Genomic DNA, 22,697 nt, shown 5'->3' with positions numbered 1-22,697 from the left:
TTGTGGGCTATAAACATTTAAATTTACTCCGAAAGACATGAACGTTACGGTGCGTTGGTGGTAGACTTTTTGGTTTTTACGATCGAAAACAATTTGTAAAATGCAAAAAAGTATGCAACGTTTTATTGAAAGCTTTAGAGTATCTGGAACAATGGCTTAAGCGTTGAACGATCGTGAAAAACGCTCAAAGAGCGACAAACTGCTCAATTTATTCAATACCTTTTGGAGCTGTTTAATGCAATTCATTCCAAAAAGTACTGTGCTTGGTATTTTTTTTTTTACATCTGAACATTAACCAAATTTGTAGAACAATGTATGCCACATGTTGGAAAAATGTTCGTGTAGCATTACAGGATACATTTCGGATCTTAGAATGCGCCTTCAATAATCATGTCGGAACGAACAGTTCGGCGTACACAAAACAAATATTTTCCCTTTCAAATTGTTACCGAAGTGACGGTCTCTTTCTGTTGCATCTTGGCCGCCTTCGCTACATCGATCGATCGATCGATCGATTGATCGTTTGCTTATTTGGTTAATCAGCAATGTAAATTACTTCGCCGCGTAAATGCGCAAACCATCGGAAAGTTCGTAAACTAATCCGGATGACCGAGCCGAACCGTGCCGCCGCACCGTGGTTGAAAACACATTAAAAACTGCCAAAGCGCGTCCCGGAAACGCGGACAGCCAAACAACATAAATTCATCGATTGATCCGCCCACGAGGGCAAACACATCTTCACTTCCGGTCGGCGGCCAGTGAGCCGCTGGTCACTGTCAAACGTTTCCTCCGCCGAGGCCTTACTCCTTTCGGAACGGGTCCGACACCTTCAAAAAACCTAGCCATTTGCCTAACTAGCCGTTACATCTTAATTAAAACCCCAACCCCGGCGGGAGTTCCGTGTCACTCCGAACCGGCCGGTCATTTTCCTTGCCCTTCGCGAAAGGAATGCCTCCCTCTCGAGAGAAAGAGATGCTACAACGATCATTTTTGTGTCCGCTTCCCGGTGCGAGGATGAGTCACTCTTTCTTGGAACCGATTTGTTGGGCGAATTTGCAGCGCAAGGCCGCCGGCCGCCGTGGCGTAAACAATCTGTTGGCATTGGCCGGCCCCGACCAGCCCACTACTTTTGTGACAACGATACATATTGCATTACATTGGCCATATGGAATCAGATCGGATTGAGTGGAGCCAAGGAAAAGATAGAGACCCATCTCCCACCTCCCAGAGATTGGGAGAGATAAATACAGAAAGAGGACAACGGCAATCGAACGTTGAGATTCTCGTGTCTTGCTTAGAGTCGTGGTCAGCGTTGACTTAAAGTATGTCACAAGCCTGAGTTCGAATCCCATTTGAGTGTAAGTAAATTAATACGTATGATAAGATTATAAAAATTAAGAAACTTCAGAAGACAGCTGTCAGCACACAGCGATTAAGCAGGCAACATTTTCTTTTTTCTATAATGTAGTAATTTAATGTTTGTGTAAAGCATCGTCAAAGTAACTCTTTCAAAGTCTGTTTACACTCGGAATGGTTGATATTTTTTCACAACAAATTTAACACTACCCAGAGCTGTTAGAAGCACATATTGATTTTACGAGGTGAAACCTGCCAGCTCATGGCTGTTTTGAGGTTTCAACCACTTCTTTCCCACCGGCACCGGCATGTTAACAACTCTCGGTCCGAGACATCAGAATGCAACAACCATCAGCAGGATGATTTGGTGGTCGAGCGCTCGGTGGTTGATTATTTATTTTTCGTCTTCCATTCCTGACTACGTGACTTCAGCGCAGCATTGAGATGATGGCATCGGCGATGTTTACGTCTGAATACGAACGACTTCGACAGAGAGAGAGAGAAAGGAGAAAGTTTTCCACCTTTTATGAAACCACGTGCGGGTGATATCGATTTTTCCCCACAACTCGAGCTGCCGGCCACCGTTTCCGTGATTAACATTCCGTGTGACCAACTACGAAGCAATCGGCCATCGTCGACATGTGGTCCGATTATTCTCTGCGTAGCACTGTGTAGGTCTTTCATCTTCTTTACCGAGCACCGAAGAAAGCCGCAATTGGCAGCACGAAAAAAAAAATCCGCAAGAAAACGTGTAACCAAAATTAGCCGAGCAACGATGGCCATCTTTCAACGTTCGCGGCCGGTGGTTACGGCTGGGTATGCAAATTTATGATTTGTGGGAACGGAGTTTTTTTCTCTCACCGCGGTTGTAACCCCCGTAAATTCGCGAGAAAATCATGACGTAACCGGTCCGTGGTACAAATTTTGTTTGCCGTTTCAACGCGACCGCGCTAATTTGGCGGATTAATAAATTTCGGCCGGCCCATAAAACGAGCCGTTTCCGTTGGGTCATGTAGGTAAATATTTATGCGTGCCGCCCACCGGGAAAGAGCCAATGTTTTGCTACCGGTATCGGGAGCATTGTTGCAATCGGTTGAACGCGTGGGGGTTTCAGGTTTGTTCCAATTCCAAAATTTTGATCTCTTCGTCACCAGCAGCAGCATATTCGATATTGTGTAGAAGTGCGATTCATTTAATACATCGAAGCAGACTCCATGAACTTCAAAAGGAAATATTGAATTTTCACCTGTGTCAGCTCGTTAGCCCACAGGCCAGTACCGTAATGATTTGACGACTCATTGCATTTTGTTTTCATCAGAAAAGACGTAAAATGATCTGTTCTTCTCTTCACTGACGTATGTGCTCAAACAATACTGCGTCAAGGAATCTCAATGCTATATGTAAAGTACTATATTTTTGTGCAAAATCTGTTCTCGTCAGGAAAGAAAATAAACATTTTGGCACATTTTTTCATCCTTTCTGATGCAACTTCTTCATTCGGATGGCAGGGTCGCTGTGAATATCATCCTTTGCTTTGCGGTCGAATTTTGATCCATCGAAGCAAAATATTTGCTTTGGTGAAATGGTATATTTTCTTTTTAAAATAGAGATAAGAAAAAGAAAATTCAAATAATGTTGACCGTTGTCGGATTTAATTTTGTCAACTGATAGCTTAATCTTGTATTCTAACCAAAATTGGTTTTAAAAGAATATCAATTTTGTATTACTTTCAGCCAGAACCTACACCAGAAATGGATCGAACAGATTAATATTTCCCTTTATTTGCTTTGGCACATAGCTGCGAACAGTAGAGCGCTGAATTATCGAGCTTCATTATTTATTTACAATATAGAATGGATCGCGCTCTCGTTGCTGCTTTGTGAACAACACGATCCTTTTATTTCCTATGCCACATCAGCTTGATACGCACGTTTGTTTCCCAAATCGCAAATCAATGGCAAAATCATAACGCCTCCGATTTCGCCAAACAAGCCGGGACTGTGCCGCGTGCAGGGTTTTACCTTAATTTTGCTCCAAAAATACACCTCCACGTATGAAACTTCGGTTTATTGTTTCTCTTCCGTGTGGAAAGAAATTCTTCGTCTTGTTGCTCTCCCGTCGCTCACACCGGAAACGTTGGCGTGCCGTTGTCTGTCACTATCATTACCCAACAATATACTTCGCGTATGTCCCCCGAGTGTCCTGGCCGGGCGTCAGCGGCCGAGCCCAGTCCTTCACTCAAGTGTGGCAACTCTGAGCCACTGTGGTCTGTTGTCTTCCCGGGGTTTAGGGTTCGGTTTTGCCGATGTGTTCGTGGCGACCGAGGAAACCGTTCCGTTGCAGAGTTATCTCTGGCGAATGGCGATGGCGATGGAGAAAAAGAAAAACAGCCCTCTTGTGTTTTCCTCTTAAGCAGACTTGCGGCTCGTTGAAGCCGATGGGACTGACGGGGCTGGTGGGAGTTTCCTTTTCTTTTTTGGGGAGTACTTTTGTGTTCTTCTCGGCGCACTCCCCTCAACGAATGGCTGCGCCTCATAAATTATCGGCATATCGATCTTGCATCCCTCACAATTTAGCCTCGCGTCCATGTCGCGTGTCTTGGCCTAGCAGGTGGTCCTCTTTCTGGTGTTTCTCGATGGACGTAGGTACGTACGGTTTGCGTTGGCATTATTATCCTGCTGAGCTACAAAGGGGAACAATGGACATACTACAACAGAGCCGAATGGACACACTACTATGTTTAGAAACACATTGTTACTTCGGCCGCTTCGTGCTGAACATTTGTTACGTGTTCCAGGTATGGTATGTGACAACTAAACGAAATCGTTTCCCCGTGTTATATAGAATTGAGGTAATTCGAGTCGGAGATTTCAAATCTTGGAAAAAACGGTAACAGAATAACCGGTAGAAAGACGACGAATTTGGACAATGTTTAGGTTTTGGAACATTGGGATTTAGTGTTATGATTGTGGTGCGCCGTAAGATATGCAACAGGAATGCTCCCTATGTCATCCTGTTTTTTTGGTATCAGTTAAGAGGGCACAATTGTACGGTACATAAAAAAAGCTCATTTTATGCCATTCTACAACTACCGATAGTAAGTAGCCTATTTATATGCGGATCTTTAAGGTCCTAGTATTAATTCATCGACCAGAAACGGGCGTGCAAAGGCGCATTAGAAATCACCTACAGTCCCCCCACAGAAAGTGGCCCGTCCACCGTACGTACGTCATTGCTATGCATTAGCGGAGGCGCTGTCAAACATTCACGACTCAGCACGCACTGCCGAAACTGCCTGCGAATGGCCTTCCGTATAGAACGGGCGAATTATGCTGGAAATAACCTTCGAAACGCTTCGATTTTCTTGCCCTTCGCTGGTCGCACCTTATGCTGGCCGCTGCGGGCATACTTTCGGCGAGAATGTGACGGCGAATAAGCGTCCTGAAGCAATATGCCACTGCCGTTGGGCAAGTCCGCAGAGACCAACACTTTGGGGGCCGTTTTCATTACCGACAACTTTTTGCCCCGAGTTCGCGTCGAACGAAAATCCACATAAAGCTCTGGACGGCGAACGATGGTCGAACGGAATTTCATTATCGCAACGCACCTTCGCTCCCTCTAGCGAGGCGTATGTTTATTTATTTTCTTTCCGCCTCACTCGCCAGCCAGCCAGCTCCAGGTGGACGCCAAGAGCATAGGCTGGCGCCAACGCTGGAAATTATGTGCAAAAATGGAGGCCACCGTTTTCGCCCGGCAATGGAAAATGCGAATAACCATATAAAATTTTTACGCCCCTCCCTCGAGGACGGCCGCGAGATATTGGTAATAAATTTCCAATTCGCCACTACGGTCCCCGTGGAACCGTTTGAAAGGAGTGGTTTGAGTGGATTTTGGCACGTGCGCGTTCCTCACAAAAACCTAGTAATTCCATCGCTCGAAACATGTTCATTATGGGCCGCGAGGTGGATAAATTCCACGTAGCGCCGTGATAAGCTGCCATTGGGACCCGTGGCTCGGCGACACTCGTTTGCCGGTCGCGTAATGGCCGGTCGTTACGGGCGAACGGCAAATTTGCGCCAAGGTGAATTATTGGCCAAGGTTTGCTAATTTATTAATTTACGTGATTTGCATCGACCCGTGCAGAGGGTGCGAATTTTTAAGGACGGCGAACTTCCTTGGGCCAACACAAGGCCACCGGTAACATAAACGATTAGCGTGCCGTTAATGATTGATTAGAAAGTTGTGTATTTTTACGGTCTCGGTCTGCAGATAAACGATAACTGGACCATAAGAATTCATGGCGGCAACATCGAGGAGTATACGTAAGGGTGACGTACGAATAGGCGCGACCAACAGTTTGAAGTCGTCTAGAGCTTAGCCTATCTGGGGTCAAAGGTTAACACCGGGGTGCTAGCAGCCAACACGCTATTCTGCAGTCAGAAGAAACTATTTCGCTCAACTCGAAACGATCTCAAACGAAGCGATCGAAGCTGGGGTTATACAGAACATTCATAATTCCAGTACTCACATGCTCATCTTAGTTATGGCCTCTGTCCAAAACTGACGAGAGGAAGATGTTAAGATTGATATTTGGCCCCGTATGTGAGAAGGGATAATGGAAAAGGCACTGCAATAATGAAAAAGGCACAGGCGGACGACGAAGTAGTCTACAACATCTTCTTAAGTCATCCAATAGGCTTAGGCGGTTGTAGCTGCTGGATATGATATTTTACGGTTGGCGTCTGACAATGTAGAATTGTTTTAGAATATTTAACCCAAGCATTTTACTATGTTCCGGGAATCAAAAAGATGTTGTTTTTAAACTTTAATTATTTTTGACACGATTTGATGGGCTATTGGTTAATCGTTTCCATCGTTTTTTGTTTCTTCCGTATACATTTAAAAAACATTTTTTACATTGTTTTAGAAACAACCATTCGTTAACGAAACAATAACCACAAACCTTTTGTAACATTTCTATCTACATGGCTTATTTTCTAAATCAAAACAATAAATATAAAGTTTCCCTTGCTCTGGTTTTGTTTTGAAGATTTTCCTTTCATTGTCCAACGAAAAATATACCGAAAATCACAGTAAATTGGTGTAGTGTAATCGTTTTATTGTCAGATCTCGACACCTTTCACTTCAAACTAACTACATTCTTTAAACAATCTCTATAGTTGTTAAATAACGATAGACGTCTCTGGCGTTTGGTTGAAGGAACTACCTACATTAAAATATCCCCTCTCGTTAGCATGTGCTCAGCACCTCAACTCGCCAAATCAACAAATCAATCCTATCTATTGAAGCCATCCGCTTGCCATCCGGGACACTCATGCTCATGAATAATACATTCTGCCAGCACACAGCGCGTCTGTCGCTTCTGCTCTCGTGATTTCAGTTTCGCAGCTGCCGGTTTATTTTAATCATCATACTCGTACACGATAACGGTCACACGTGCAACATCTTTCCTCACACTCACACACACACATGTCGGTAAGGATCGTGGCGCGGCACCCAATCTTGGCACTTGGCGAAGTAAAATTGAACAAAGCACCAGGCGTCTCCATCGCCGTGTGACTTTCCGAGCACCAGGCGTCTCCACCGTGTTCAAACCTGAGCCCTGCGCCGTTGCATACACGGGTTTTACTTCCAACTGCAATGCAAACGAGCACCTGCCACATTGTGTGTCAGCAGTGTGTGAGTTCGTTAGTTTGTTAAACTACTGCCAGTACCTAGTGCCCGGCCAGTAGCTGCAGCAGACCCGGGAAAGTGATTCAAATCAGGCGGATGACTTTTGGGACGAATGCCGGTGTTGTGCCGGTGGCCTACGTCGCTGAAAATGTGCTGCTGAGCGATAGCAGGAAATATGATGCTCGAGTTGAGTTTGTTAAATTTGATTGCCGCAGTTAGGAACCGGACCTGGGCTTCGGTGCCTACCGGTAGACTATTAGAAACACATTTCACACAAAACCATACACCGGAAGGAGACGCAGATTCTGGTGCATAGCTACACCAAGAGCGCTTCTCGGAAGCGGTGGTACGGAAGCGTGTACCGTGTCCAAATTTATCAGCCTGTAGCGGTAGCCTACGAACGTTGGCTGCGTATGACTCCGACCGAGCAGCTTTTCAGCTCAGCCGAGCGTGTTTGATTCGCATGTCCGATCCGGACCGGGTGTGTTTGGCTTCCTTCCGGTTTCCGGGTTTACTTTGTAATTCTGCAAAACACGGAGCTAATTTCACAATCACAGCGTGCGTCACTGTTGTGCGTTGTTCCGGGCACACGCTACACATGTTGAAACAGGGCCCAATTATAGGCAGGAGATAAGGGCCCACGGAAGGCTCTCGATTGGTTTCATTAAATGCGAACCCTGGAGCTGACCTGGTTTCGGTTCGGAAGTAAACTCGTCGAGCCGTGGCGAGGGTATGAGTTTATTATTGATTTTTATGGCGTATTCCCTCGCGTTCGAGGTCAGTGTCATTCGTCGGTGTGCCATTTCTTTTTCCACCCTCGGAACCGCCCTGGCTGTGGTGCTACGCAGCTTTTATTCCTATTTTTTATTCCGCTCCTCGTGGGACTTTTATACTGAGCCCAACGTGACGCGCGACACACGATCGAAGAGACTCCCCGTGGGTACTCAGAAAACGATTAGACACGCGAGGAGTACTGATCGATTGAATTGATCCGACGGCTTCGGTACATTAGAGTCTTTTTCTTCATTGATAGGGCTTTTCTTTATTGTGAATGGCAGTAAAGTACTTCCTCTAGAGGATAGGTTTATGGTTTTTTGTTTTAAAAAGGTGTTTTTGGTAGTGTGCTTTTTATTTTGAGAAGACCGGAAGCGGCTCAATCCGAACAGAAAGAGACACTCAAGAATGCGAGTTGGAGATGCTATTTCAAGTTAATCGGCAACTTACTTAAATATAATGTTCTCCAAAAATGAATTTAGCTTTAAGCTCAAATATTTAATAATCAATTGAAAAGCTCTTTCGAAGATATTGAGCATTTTGGGACATGTGTTAGATGCGCTCCATGTAATATGAATTTTTTGAATTTCATCAAAGAATTAGTTATTTATTGGTATTTCGAGGTTTTAAAATATCTTAGTTACATAGTAAAAATGTTTGAAATACTTGTTTCGTCAAAGGTGTAGCCAACTAAAAAAATGTTTAGACATAGTTTATGATAAAACCGCTGTTCTAGAAGACTTAGACTTTCTAGTTCCAGTAGTATCTGATGTCGTCTTTGGGGCGAGTAGCAGCCATAAGCCTAGCAGTGGGAATCAAAACGCACAAAAAGTGTTTCCATGAATTAGTATATGTGAAAGTACGGAATTCACACGAAACACCATCACAATTGCTTGTAAAGGAAACGAAAAAAAGTGAACAATGCACACGTTGAAACAAAAGGTTGATTGTTATGGTTCTTGAGCGGTTCAATTACTCAATCGAGCATCCCTGTGCCTCACAGTAACTTGTGTACTAAAGTGTACACAAAAAGAATTCTCATCTGGTGTAGTCCTTCTGTTCGCTTCATTCACTTCCTTCGATGGCTCAATTCTCGGGGTCACAATTAATCAAGTCACTCATCGGCTCGTTTTTCGGTTAATTATATTACCCTGCGTGGCCCTGAGGGTGGCCCTGCGCCTTCTTTCTTCGCCGATGTGACGAAGATTGATATGCAGGAAATAGAGATAGCGAGCTTCTTTGGCAGGGCGAGCGGTCAGTGTAGGGAACGGGAAAAGCCATTCCACCACTCGATATGATTCAGCACCTAATGAGAATGACCTTTGGGACCGCCGCCGTCGTTTACTCAATTATGTCATACGAGCGCAGCGACAGTGCTGTTCAAACTGTTCGTCGTCAGTCAACAGCGTTCGGAAACAACGGGAAAAGAAACGGGACTCCCAAATGGTGTTGGCTGGTTCCGGTAATAGATGGCAAAAATAATAATATAGGCTTTCCGCAGGCGTTACTAGGATCTTTCCCCGAGTCTTGCGATGGTTATGTGTCCCCCGGGGATGTTTCGTGTCCGCAGCTCCAACCGACCCGGTCCGGCATCTGACCGTCGATGACGTTGAAAGGGCCGACTAATACCCTTGAGCCACAGTTGACAGGCTCCCGAGTTGTCTGACTTGACACCAGCGATTCAATTACCCAACCCGACGTGGGCCAGCATGGCGCCGATTATGAAAAATCACTTCCTTCCTTCCGGCCGGGCTCCGGCTGCGTCCGGCTGGCTTCCGGACCCGGAACCTGGTTGTTGCATCGATTGGAATCAAAGCGGAACCATGCTTGGTTCCCCGCTCCGTGTGCAAATCTGGTCCGGGAGTAAAGAGTGCCGACCCCGCTGAACAGGAATGTCAAGTCGGTGTGGATGGTTATCTGTCAAACAGGTCCGTCGTGTCTCGTACGCCGTGATCGGTTTCACTCGATAGAACACATCCATCATGCTACGGTCTACCCCATTTTGGGGGGGGTTTGGGCACTCTCTAAGGCGCATGAGGTACTGCGAGGATCCTGGCTCGTTTACTCGAAAGATTGTACGCCTCTAGCCGTACACGACAGCGAGAAGACACGACCGTCACCGAAATCGTGACAGGAAGCGAGGCTTTTTATTGTTATTTCTGACTTTCCATCATTTCGTTTTGCCACCCATTACTCAGCAACAATTGGGCGGCGTTATTGGGCTTGAATCTATAGAAATTCGTACATTCGCGGAAGCCATGGTTGAAAGCGCGACTAATGCTTCGCTCGGTGCCAATTGTTGCCACCCCTAGTCAGTGATTTGCAGATAAATTGGATGCTAATTTCATTCACTAAATTAGAGCCATCCGTAGGGTGGAGACGCCTACGCTGAATGGTAACCCAGTAATGGGGATATCTTGGAATGCCTTTTGATCAACGAGCGAAGCGAATCTCAGCTGAAGAATATTCCGGTCTGTTCTTGGCGATAGACAAAGCGAAGCGATTATTTCGTTCTTCATTGTTTCGAAGCTTTGTTAATGTTTGTTCCATTGTTGTTTCAAGTGTTACAATGCGGTTCAAGAGACACACTGGGTTGAAAATATCAAAATGTACTGTTATTATTTCAATTGCATAACTCTAGGCGAATGTGATTCGTTCGGTAATTGATGTAGAAATTGAGAAAATGTTAACTGAAACGTCGTGAGAATAGGCACATAGAGCCTTTCTAATAGCTTTCGATCGACAAAACAGCTGTAAACAGAAAACAGCTTTCGCACTAGAAATGGCTTTCGTGGGAAAGTCACAAGGAAACTTTTGTCGATAAACTCATAAGACAATCGCAGCGATACTGGCGGCCAATTGTTACTGCATTGTAATCTATCGTAATTAAATACTCTTGATCATGAATAACCTAATGTCTCGGATCCAAGGATGAATAAGAAAGGGGGAAACGAAAACAAAAACTATGGTATACGATACTATTGCATAAATTTAGGCGTATTCGTAACTCGTTGGATTTCATTTTCGTTTTGCTTCTTAGTGCTGCCTAAGGCCAAAACATCAAAGGGTAATCCTCAACTCATGACCAAACGCATGACACGGTACTCCAAAAACCTCGCTCTCTCTTTCCGAAAACAAGGGCCGATAAAACTACGCAAACGGGAAACCTGCATCACGTAGCGCATGGTTCTCGCATTAACACCTTGTTAGCTGGATAATTAACGCAGTTCCACGAAACCCAACTATAGTTGCGGAAGCGTGCTGAAGACGATGAAGCCATTTCTCACTCGGTCGAAGTTTTTCGCACTCCTAAAGACAGAGGCCCCCAGGAGAAAATTTATCGTAATGGTAATCAAAATTACGTTACTGGCCGCTATCCCTTAACGGCCGTATTGGTTTGCCCCTTTTAGTTTTTGTTATTGCTCAACGCCGTGGCCATTCGTGCTTCAGCTGAAATCCTAAACCCCGGGACCGGGACCGAAGTTGGCGAATCGATGAAAATAAATCATGTCTCCGCCTCCGGGCTCCGTGGCTTCCGTGGCAGCGCGACTCCGGTCGCACCGCCGGGTTCAAAAGTAATCGATGGATCATCAATTACAGCCAATCCTGATTCTGCCATTTTTTTGTTCCCGCTGCTAGGAACGACCGGAAGCGACCGGTCTTAACACTAGATCCTTGCCCTTCTATGAACGGAAGCAAAGCGAACGAAATGGGCACAAAAAAACAAATGATGATCATTTAAGAATTCCAACGAACACTTATGTCGCGCGGTGCGCCAAGCAGCAACGTCCACTCATAAATTTGTCGTTCGACGCCTTGTGTGAAGTGATTTTCACGGGCACGGGCTTTCATCAGCACACCACACATCCGCCAGGCCATTCGCTGGACCCCCGGGTCCGCTATAGGTGCTAAAGTTTTAGAGCTCGGTGACCGTTTTTATGATTTGCACTGGTCCCAGGCCCCAGGATTTGTTCGCCGCGCTGTCGGTGGGATCAGCACTTTTGCACCATAAAACCACCGCTTTCAGAGAGAGAAAGAGAGAGAGAGAGAGAGAGAGAGAGAGAGAGAGAGAGAGAGAGAGTGAGAGAGAGCGTCCTGCTGTGCTTCATAGCCACTGGCCTTTTGAAGGAAATCATTTTTGTGGAAAATTCCGCTTCGTTTATCCCTGTTCTTCGTCCTAGTGCCCCCGGTAGCTCGGTATCCTGCAGTGTGCAAGCTGTAGCAGTTAGCATTCTGTTGACTTATGCTGCCCACCCGGCGATGATGGGTGCAGTGCCATGCCTTTGATAGTCTTCCACTGGCCGAACCAAGCACTGGGAGCGGGCAAATAAAAACATAAATCTTACATGCATTTCACTGTGCAGTTTTCCAGCATGGCGGGTGGTTTGCTGCTTCGTTCTCGTGTCGCGTGTCAGGTAGGGAACAAATTTATTTGCACCACTGCGCCACCACCGGTGCGGGGCTTCTGCCGCTCTCACTTCCGTTTCCGGTTTACCGGATGGGTTGTTCGACATGTCCTTTTTTTGCGAACAGAACGATGTGTGGGAAAATGCTTTTACTCCGTGGTTGACTCGGACCAGCGTTCCGAATGCGCAGTCACACGGGATGGATGCTTGCTGTCACTTTCTTCGTTTTTTTCTCCAGGTGGAAAACCTTGGAAAAATGCACCATGGTCGCGTCCTGTCTTTTATTCTTCACTTTTGCTTCGTACCACACATTTTGAAACAATTTTACGGCGACGATTTCTGCCTCCTCGTCGACATGTCGCAGTGCTTCATGCGACAATTTGCTCACATCTTCGGTGAGAAGTGGGGTTTTCAGCATGTTTGTTCGGGAAGCTTTCCCGGAAGGACAGCACAATGTTTGGTTCCCTCGTTTTTCGGCGAACAAATAAAATATTGACACACACAATGACGCTCGAATGTTAATCCTTTTCTGCTTCACCGACGAATCGTCGGCTTTTCGTGGAAAGCCAGCAAACGGACTCCGGTGGGGAAATGTACGGGTACTTAAATCCGCCATAGAAACGTCGACCATCGGAGTTTCGGAGCGAAGAAAGCGATCATTTTCCCGTTTATCAGTGGCCGCTTGCGTTAAGCTCATTACGGGATTTATGATTCCCACCGGACGCGGAGCGCATTTTCTTTCCGAGCCAGAAGAATGTGAAAACTTTTAACAATGGCAGAACAGTCCGCGTTCGTGTCCTCGTTTGTCCGGGACGCGAACTTACTGTGCGGTGCCACCACTGTCGTCGGTGCCCATTTTTCGTGCAATCGGCGGACTTTCCTTTTACGGCACACCGGTAAATGCGTATCTTAGTTTGATGCGGGAAAGTTCTGCGAGCCGGGAAGTTACGGGCTTCACGGTTAAAATTGTCGTCAAATTGAATTTTATGTTGTAGCGAAATGGTTCAAGGTGCTTTGGGTGGGTATTGCGAGGTATTGTATTTAGCAGGTTTTACGGTACATGAAATGAAAATTGTGTCTGCCTATCGCTGATCGGGGTATCTGTCACCTTGGAACACTCAACCTCAACCTCGTGGTCCAATGAATACTTTTCGTTTGAAGTGTTAAAATCTAGACGTTGAAATGTAGTGTATGTGATAAATGCTTAAATAGTTGGAGGCTTTTTATATTGCAGGACTTTTGGTGTGTTTCGCGTAGTTTTAGGCAGCATTTTAAATTTTATGTAAACGCAATTTTGTGTCTCCTTGTGTCTCTCCTTTTGTGACCGCATTCCGTTATTTGTGTTCTTTTTTGGCTCTTCTGTTCCCAAAACTTTCAAAGGTGTGCAATGGTAATTACAACTTCTCGTCTGGTATCTTTATGCAGGGTGGGACATTTTAAAACGAAATATCATTTGGTTATTAAAAAGCGGCTAAATATTTTTCAATGTTTAAACATTTATTTGATAGTTTGAATTATGATTTTTTTTTCTTACTATTTTGTTTTTTTATTTCTTATGAATTATGAATTATGTTTATTTTTTTATGAAAATCAATTTTTGTCAAATGTCCATCCCGGCTGGCGTGATAGTAACCTATTCGTCTACATTATTTTTGAGGACATTTTCGAATGGCTCTTATTGGGTCTGGTAGGCAATAGCAATTTGAATTCCGGTTTGCTCGCGTAACATTTATCTTTCACCGATCCGTAAAGATTCGAATGGTCTCAATTCTTGGATCGCAGCAGCTCTGATTATTCGATTTAAGAAGAGGTTGCGAAAAATATCGTTTGTTGCTATCGCTATGTGACACCTCAGCTTTAATTTTGCCGAGAATGTGAATTTTCCAAGCCCCAATTACGACAATTCTGCTTAACGACATAACCACCGAGGTGAAAGTGAGCTTCAATTGAATAAGCTTTTCAACAACACAACGTACAGTTTGAGTTGAAGACTCACCACTTTGGAAATAATATTTGAATATTTCACAATTTTCTGCCAGCAAGTATAGTGTCCCATTTAATAAATGTCAAAGTTTTTACTAAAAGTTTACAATTTCCAGAACGAAGATTTGACGCTTTAAAAGTCAATCGATAGTTTAAAATATTATTCGGTAGGTGGAAAATCCAAACACTAGACGATCGGCAACTACCGGGACTACCATAAGCTAATTTGAAACTGTCTTGCATGCAGTTTGTAGTTCTTCTGTACCACAAAAATACTTAAAACTATAAGTAAGGGTAATGGAGAAAATACTGTCTAATAACTATAATCCTCAACAACTATTATAATCCTCTCTGTTCCCTTAAAGACTTAATCCTCTTATACTGTTTATACATGGTGTCGAGGTTTTATTGGTCTGGCACGGTGAATGGAGTCAGCAATAAGCTGATTGCGAAATGGTGACACATTTTTATCATATAAAACATTTCTATGACCAGGTGTTGGTCGCTTCTAAAATGTGTAATTGGAGCAAAATGATGCTTTCAGCGGACACCCACCCATGTCAGCGCCAAGTACTCGTAATGCAGTTTGGTGCCAGTCTGGCCGCTAGTTTCGAGGGATTCTTATCGGCCCATTTATTCCATCCCGTTCCACATGTCACCAGGACTTTCATTAAAAACGGGAACGGTAGCCCATCGCGGTGCTACACAACCTGCGCGGAGTACATTAATGCTCCAGCTGTGCTGAATGATACGTTTGCCAGCGGTGCACTAGAAACGTGTTCACAACCTGGTGCATCTGTAGATTGCGCTTTATGCTCGCCAACCACACCGAGGTGTTGCAGTTCTACTCGAAATGAATTGCCGCATCCCATTAGCAGCGACACATACAGCGCGGTCTAGTAACGGTGTAGCCCGGCAAACTAGCAAAATGATAAATGACGTACGGCGGGGACGGGTAGACGCCTCTTGCTAACTGTCACCAACTTCCCCGCCACCAGTTCGGCCTCGTGTGCCGGGGGAATCGAATCGCCTGTCCCGTGACAGGGTTCCATGCACGAAAGGTCTCAGTCGTCCTGAACCAAGCTGCCGTGGATCGCGAAGTTGGCACGCGAATTCGAGGCGCTCCCAAAAGTAATTGACACAATTGACAGCGGAATGCCACAGTTGCTGGTCAAAATGGAGGCCCATTTCGGAGACTTCGAGAGCACGAGCACGAGCTGTTGCACGGAAACTCCTTGGCTGTTGAAACCGACGAGCGCAATATTCCCGCGCTGCTCCTGCCTGCGATGGTGCCGTTCCTGCCTGACCTAATTGACACCATGTAGCGAGTCGGTTGCGTGACTGAAATTGAAATCCGTTACACCCATTGAAGCGTGTGGCCACTTGGGTGCTCCTCGTGCACTCCTCAGTGACACGAGAGCAACAGGATGACGGCAACCGACGGGGAAACCGTAAAACGTTCCTTCATCGCAATGCCCCGGTTGCCAATTGCCCGAGTGTCCGACGTGAGGAAGGTAATAAAAAAGCATGTCCTTCGATAGCGTGACGCTGGGGAATGTGGGGATCTAACGTTAAACGGTTCTGTTGAAAGATTTTATTGCCTAACAAACATGGTTTCCGTTGTTTGAAAGTGGTAATAATTTTTGCTGGCTGCAAGTGGAACATTCAGTTCGTTGTACAGCAATAATCGTTACGCCTTAACGTGCAGCCCATCTGTTTTCGAATGTCTTACACCTTTTCGATTAGCTGACCGGATTCGGTTCCGATTTTGCTGTGATAGCAACTCAACGACGCTACGATGGAGAGATAATTTAGCGGAATTAATTGCTTTCTTTGTGGCGCATAAAGAAAGAATGCCCAACCATGTTCCTACAAATGCAACCGAGATTGTATTTAGAGCTGTTCATTTCGGAACGCCTAACAGTATGCATTAGCGACCTACCGACCCAATTGAGCTCGTTCCGTTCGTACAGAAGATAATAGACACTGATCACCGACCGATTTCAAATAATTAATGGTTCAATAACCTATCAAACACAACGAGTTCAACTCAGCTTTCACCTCACTTAGTTTGGGACCCCACCAATTAATTGATGATCCCCTTTTTTCCGGTTCGACTGACTGGCCCCCTGGCCTACAGTATTTGATTCACTCTCACGCTGCTGGTGCACTGCAGTTCAATTAACTCACAATCACAGCAATTTTGTTCATTTCCACACACAGCACCAGAACAACAATCGGCAACGGCCGGCTGCCGGAGCCTGCCCGAAATTAATGTTGAATGAACGTGTCGATAAAAGGCTTAGCGTGTTGTGGGCGAAACAGCGCGACAGAACAGATGGAAACTTTGGGTCGAACGTTACGTTGGTGGCACCCACAAAGGACACCCCAAACACATTCACACTCACAACCACACGCTTTTGACGCACTTTTCGCAGAGCCAGCGCTTTGGTGGAGGCCCCGTGACGGGCACCGTAGCTGATGAAGCGTGCCCGAGGGCGCTTGATATCCTTGCCGTGACACTTGCGAAACTTGAATTCCGTAATGATGGAATCCTGTCCTGATGATGGATGGAATGTAGCTCTGAACGTTTTGGAGTTGTATGAAAATATTAAATTGATTTCATTTCTCGTAAATATAGAAATGATTTGACCTTACATAAAATTAATCGGTTATCGAATTCGAATCGGTTCTCAACGGAATTTCAAGTGACAAAGTTTTGGGATTTTTTTAAGTTTGTTAGTTTTAAGTTTTTACAGTTTTTGTGACAAATCATATTCCATTTAGGGTGTCAAAAGATCCAAAAAAGTGAGGTCGAAATCCTATCAATTTGTTTATTCGACTGATAACCACCTTATTGATCTTCTCTGCAGAAGTTTGAATTGTTGCAAAATGAAAATTTTACTATCTAAATTAGCCCGTTGTAGCACCGTTTACCTTAAAGATATTGAAAACTATTCAACAACTTTCCTACTCAAACTACCTTTCGGACACTTATCGATTCGCTCATTAGGCGAGGGCGACGTAGCGCCGCCGTTCCTCCGTGTCGGCGACGGGACGGGACGATCCAGATTGAGTTGGGTCATTGAAAACTGTCAAAATCTCCCAAATGAAAACATACGTTGTAATTAAACTTTGTTGCTCTTTCGGATTATGTTTGCCACACACAAATCGCCAGGGGAGAGACCGCCCTTCAGCGCGATCTACTTCTACCCGATGTAATATTGAAGCAGAGTATGTTGAAGACTCGACCAGTGTAATCTTGGCCAATAATTGGGTTTCATCATCGGTTTTGTCCTCTGCTCGGACCCGCTACTGCAAAGCGTAGCGCTTTGATTACTGTACATTACGGACGTAAGTGGGCACTATTTGATTTTATCTCCTGCTGGTAGTGTGCAGAGGACCATCCTGGCACTGATTACAATCGACTGTTTAATCTCTTCCGCAATAGCAATTCGGTTTCTAGCTTCTTGTGCCAAATGCCAGTGAGACGGTGCGGCAATTAAAAATGGGGCGTGCTTTTGATTACTCTTCGACGGTTCAATCGTCGTCCTCCGGATGTTCTTGAACGGTGCCCCCTTTCTTCTCTCCGGAAGGATCACGATTTCGTTTAATAAGCTTTTACGAGCCGTAATTGGTTTTGGAAAGTATCGAATTAACATTTTATATATGATTGTGGGCCCACGAGCGACCGTAATTATGAGTGACGCCGGTGAGTAATCTCAAGCCTTGCCTTAGGTCACACATTAAACCAAAGGCAAACAATTAATTTCACTTAAATACTTCCGTAAGCATACTAGCGGTCCGAACGGCGGCCCCGATCCGGGCGAGCGTACTGCCACGTTTGAAGTTGTAATTCGTTTCCTTGCCGTCAGGTCGTGGCGTAGTGGCGTAATAAAACGCGTAATTTGTCGGGCTTCCAAACCTCTCATTCTGTAATAAAACATTTCGCATGAAAAATCACGCGCTCCAACCAACGCGGCCTTGGGTCGACCGAAACTCGGGACTCGGGTCGGCTGGGCAACAATATTTTATGATTAAATTTTATCACAGCGACGTCTCGGCGGCTCGACTTTCGAATTTCACTCCCGACGTACGCGCGCGCCGACTCCTTCGCTGCCGATTCCGTGGCTCTGGCGCTTCTGAAAGGGCTCTACAAAGGGATCGGAAAAAGGCTCAGAAAATAGGCCGCGTGCGCACGCAAGACGAACGACGGACGATGGAACGTGCTTCAAATAATATTCCGACGGTTCCGAGTTGTGCGTCTTATCATGGTCCTCAGTGGTTGGTGGGACGTACAAACAAACAAAATATATGAGAAATGGTAATCGGAAGGGATCCTAGAACAAATAACTCATCGTTACAAGTGTCTACAGCTGGCGGCTGTGAGCAATGTAAAGAACGCTTTCAGAAGAAACGTTACCTGTTGTCAAATTTTTAAACAATCGCTGGAAAATGCTGTAAATTCTTAAGTAAAAGCGTGATGTATGTAAAGTGTGTTTTTAAGTACACTTGTTAACTGCTTACAACGTCAAGCTTCCACACTCGTTTTTTAATTAATTTTTTAATGAATACAAAGCCCTAAACTATTTATTTACTTTCAACATTCAAACAGACGTGTGTACAATTTTGTATCTGCCAAATTGAATAAAAAGAGAATAAGAGTATTTCCTTTAATAAGTAATTTAAATTGTAAAGCTCCATATTTTAACCTTCGCGACACTCTTTTGGCCGTACTGATCGCAAAAATGATTACTGAAATGAAAAGTCGTTGAATGCGATTAATTATATGATGAATTAATTATTAATAATATGATTGCGAATAAGATAGTGACAAAACGTATTAGGACTGATGAACATGAAATGTTTTCTAACGTATCCCCGGACTATCACGAGATGATCAAGAAACGATGGCAAGCAATAAAAAATACAAATCCATTATAATAGATTTATTTAAATTACAAAAATGATTATTTATATAATGTTTTCGAAGCACTCTCTTTTTCCCCCGTTCTGGCGATAAAACCTTTGAGTTTATCGCTTGATCGACACTCCGTTCAGAATGTTGATGGCGAAGGGTCGTTCCTTCTGTTGATTTTGCGTTGACTATGATCTGCGTTTAGAGTTTGTAACGACAACTGCACGTCGTCGTAACGTCGTAAAAGGCGGAAAGGAAAGTTTTCAGCCCTGTACTACTGGCCAGTTGGTGCTCGGGTTGAGCGGGAGGCGAACGAAATTTAGCGGAAAATTTGACGACCAGCAAATAAATCTTTCCCCGGGAAACGTTATTTGCATTTTTCGCACAACAAAACGATCCGGATGGCTTGCTGTCCTGCAGTGAGGATGGCACCATTTCCGTATCCGGTTCGGCCCGCCTGGTCAGTGAAAATCAGTGACATTTGTAGTTGTAGTGCTGTCGACATCGGAAAAGAATACCATTTTTTATGACGCTTCCGGCCCGAACAATCTGTCCCGCGAGACAAACTTAACTATGGTTGCTCTGAGTAGATGATGGTGTGCTGTGCGAATCCTTCTGTTTCTGTTTCGCGCTGCCCGGCTGGACCCGGGCCATGAATCCCGAGGCTAAATTGTCCTGGGAAATTGAGAACTTTATCGTCCGACCAGCCCGACCAGCCGGACTCTATGAGTGGGGTTTTTTTGCGGTTTATCTATTAAAACTTTTGGCCATGATCTGTAGCTTTTCACAGATTGCGAACAGCTCACTTTCTCCACCCAGTTTTCCGAGAAATATTTTGTACGGATTCTACGTTCGCACGTTGGACATGAACATAATCTTCTTCATTGCGGTGGTAATGTTAAATTATCGCATTGACTCATCTCTTCCGAAGCCAATCTACAAACAAATGGACCGAGTGTGGCTTGCAGTTTGCTTATGATTTCTGTGGATTTTGCAACAATTAAGACGATTATTTATTTTTGAAGCTATTTACCGTCTATAGAGACTATAATTGAGATTCATTTGACGTGTTTGATTGTGATGTGACGTTTGATGTGAAGTCAACAGATTTGATCTTAGTTTTTTTTCATATTTGTTTCTTTCAGATCATTGTCTGCAACCTACGGGCTGAAAATTCGCTCTTCGCCAACTCTTAAAGGTAAGTGAACGGGTAGTTAAACTTTCGTCTATAAACTTCGTTTTCAAATTTGTGTGCCTTTAAATGTGCTCTATTTGGCAAAGTAAGGTCTCTCAACATATGAGGTCCTTTATTAATGCGCAAAGAAAGAAAGCTTCTTACATGAGGAAGAGAACAACTTTCTTTTAAAACTTAAAACTTGTCGTTGCTGCAAAGACGCACACATTTCGTGAAGTTTTATTCATTAACATACACATGTTCTGTATATTAATTTATTTTACATGAATGTTTAAAAATGATGAAAGGTTGAGGCATGTATCCAGAAGTTTAATGGGTAGTTTAATTTGGGAAAACGAATTACTGAATTCGATGAGCTATATTGAAAATTTATGGCTTGGGATGACTACCACTCCACTAAGCAAAACTTTACGGTGCGACTCAACAAAACCATGTCCTGCCGCTGTTACCCTGGACTCGTTTAATTCATTCGTTCGCCTTAATCCGGTTTACATTGGAGCACGCTGCGGCCGTTCTGTGTTTGATTAAATTATCGGCCTAACACAATACGAGGAAATGCTCTGGCTTTGGTTTCGTTTTTTTCCCCCATTTTACAACGAGAAAGTGCTTGCTTCGGCATAGTAGAAGTGCCCGTAAGCCGTAAGCTCTCTGTGCGTGGATCGAATCACTTCACCGCTTTCACGAGCCAGCCTACGTGTGAGTCTACTAGTGCGTGAGGGAGACAGAGAAAACAATTACAATTTGCAGGACGGAAAGGTAAAAATAAACTTACCTTTCGCAAGGCCCAATCGATCCCACAAACCGCCTGGTCTCAGTCCTTCGGTCCCGATGGGCCGGAATTTCTTTCTCCTTTTGGGACCATCACGTTTCATTAGAGAGTTACTACGTGCCAGAATCCCACCGAATACCCGACCGGTGAACACTTTCCTTTCGGCGGGCACACGCCATCATCGAGAGCGCCAGTGGAGCGAAAGGAAAATCTAATTAAATAGTTAATTTTCCCGTCTTACCGGGCCCACCCCGCACATTCGGCGCACATTTGCGACCAAGTGCTGCTGAATGGGAAAGTTACAACCCCTGTTCTGCATGCAGCGCATACTTTCCAGTGCTGTTCCGTTCCATTCTTGCATTTTCTTCATTTTTTTTTTGGAGCCAACTCTGTGCTACCCGCAGGGTGTTTGTGAATGGCACAGAACCGGATTCACCTCAGGTTGACCTGCTAAGCCGCCCAATTTTAGCAGTCTCCACAAACAAAAACGGTCATCAAGCGTTTCTGAGAAATACTGAGCTGCAATTATGTGTGATAATTGAAACAGAAGGACTTTTTGTTATTCCAATTATGCTTGAAAAAAATTGATTAAATTTAATATTTTAAATTAGACTATACTCAGAACGACTGGGTTTCAACCAAAGTTGAAATTATCGAAATAATACATCGAGCATCAGAACCTCGCTAGCAGCTCTTTTTTCGAAAAAGAAGACACCCAAAACTTCATTGCCACCATCAACTTCGGAAGAATCAATTTCACAGCTCGGCGAGCAATGGAGTGAGTAGGATCCGGAACGCAAGGGGCTCACAGGCTTCCACTCCGGTTCGGTGAAACATTCCAGGAAGCTTTTGCAGCGCTACCGGTGCTTCCGCTCGGAAGCACCCGAAACGGATTCTATCACGAACGCATGGCACGAGATTGATAACAGCCGACGCCAATGTTCAGCAGCCGCGCGCAGCACATAAAGCGCTCAATTGGTCGATATCCGGACGGCACCCGATGCTACGATGCTCGACAAAGCCGGACAAACTGCACGAGAAAAACGAAACGGTTCTCGGAAGTGTTGGCAATAAACATACTAGTGGATTTTTGTTAATCACTTCACGTTTTAGTATACTAAAATCGAACTCAGTTTATATATGAAAGGAAATTGTTAGAATATTTAAGAACAGTACAACATTTTGAAACACGTGCCCCATATATAACGCCTTAATGTATGCAATGGCTACACAAAGTTGAATCTCCTACACCCCTAAGCCATCCTGTTTCTTTTGGAAAAGCTAACCTCAAGCTGATAAATTGAAAACTTTATGTTGATCGAGTTTCACTGTCAACAATGTGCCATAAATTGAGCTCCCCGAAACATTTATCACCAGCATGGCTGTTGACTTCCCGTTCCCGCTTGACACTGTGCTCCGAAAAGTCACTCCGTTAGAAGGGCATAAAACATGTACGCCCGCTGCACGTAAGAAACGGTTTCGAACTATGTGCTACTCGCCTTTTTGTGCCGTGCTGCGGCGATAAAAGTGCCACGTTCATCATTCATCAAATGTAAATCACACCACCGAAGCGTTTCGGGCTGGGCACCGGTGACAATATCT

At 44.6% G+C, this 22,697-nt stretch overlaps 1 protein-coding gene across 2 annotated transcripts in view; it reads left to right on the top strand.

The window, feature by feature from the left end:
• The window catches only part of LOC131206307 (calbindin-32), a 58,703-nt gene that overhangs the window by 2,927 nt on the left and 33,079 nt on the right, over positions 1 to 22,697 (top strand). For both annotated transcript variants that reach the window (XM_058198821.1, XM_058198819.1), the window contains exon 2: positions 20,277 to 20,329. The gene's annotated coding sequence lies outside the window, so the exon portion shown is untranslated. The remainder of the gene's footprint in view (positions 1 to 20,276; positions 20,330 to 22,697) is intronic.

This window comes from Anopheles bellator, chromosome 1, assembly GCF_943735745.2.
Source record: "Anopheles bellator chromosome 1, idAnoBellAS_SP24_06.2, whole genome shotgun sequence".
Taxonomy (NCBI): domain Eukaryota; kingdom Metazoa; phylum Arthropoda; class Insecta; order Diptera; family Culicidae; genus Anopheles; species Anopheles bellator.
Note: the sequence above shows the minus strand (reverse complement) of the source record. Positions and strands in the feature narration are given on the sequence as shown.